This window comes from Marmota flaviventris, chromosome 12 (assembly GCF_047511675.1).
Source record: "Marmota flaviventris isolate mMarFla1 chromosome 12, mMarFla1.hap1, whole genome shotgun sequence".
In the NCBI taxonomy this organism is placed as follows: Eukaryota; Metazoa; Chordata; class Mammalia; order Rodentia; family Sciuridae; genus Marmota; species Marmota flaviventris.
This window is the reverse complement of record NC_092509.1, coordinates 46,169,174-46,170,167: the sequence shown is the minus strand read 5'-3', so window position 1 is coordinate 46,170,167 and position 994 is coordinate 46,169,174.

Genomic DNA, 994 nt, shown 5'->3' with positions numbered 1-994 from the left:
TCTTTACACTGTCAGGGGAAGACACCTGGGGAAGAACAGTGTGGTCCCAAATCAGGCACACCTAGGTCTACTTCTTAGACAAGTTGCTTAGGCTGTCTGAGGCTCCTGATATTTCAGAGGGTTAAATAAGAAACAAAACAAAACAAAAACAAAAACAAGCTAACAACAACAACAACAACAACAATAAACATCATGCCAAGTACTTGACACAGTTCCTGGCACAGAGGAGCTATTGAACACGTGGTTCTATCATCTCAGCATAATCCAGATTTCAAGCTATCACGAAGAGATGCTGCTTATCAACATACTTCTTTATGAAGGCATTTTCTTTCGTGAAGAAACCTCCACTGCTAATTTATTTTACCCCACCCGTCACCCCCTTTAAGGATTGAAGCTTTGTCTGGGAGGAATTTTGGTGAGTGAATAACTTTGGGTCCTTTAGATACAAGGAAAGTTCTGACAATGGCCTTGAATCTCGCTCTGTAGGAATCCACAGTGGCAGCGATGGCTCCCCTGATAAAAGGCAAGAAGCTTGGTACATTCCATTAAAGGAAAAAGGCATTAACTTTCCAACCAGCCTGGTTACTTGGGACATTAATCAGCCCATAAAAATGGGATTAAGTCAACTCTCAATTTAGCTCTGCAGTTCACCTTTAAAATGCAACTGCTCTTTGTGTTTTAATATCGGGTGATCACATTTTAGATGTAATGAAAGAGCAGGGTTATTTTCCCACAAATTTTCATGGGGATTCCTGACTGCAGATGGAACCCTCCCCGAAGACATAATGAACAATTATTCCATCTGGGAAATGGCTTTGGAGAAGCCATTCCAGCTGGGGGTATATATAAAGCAAGTTTCCTAAAAGCTGTATAAATGAGAGACCAGAGCGACCTCCAAACATGGAATGATCGATTTCACCCTTTATTGCCTAATGAATACATTATATTATCATGAACCTATCAGCTTCAAACTTTGCTTTCGCTTGGAGTCCCC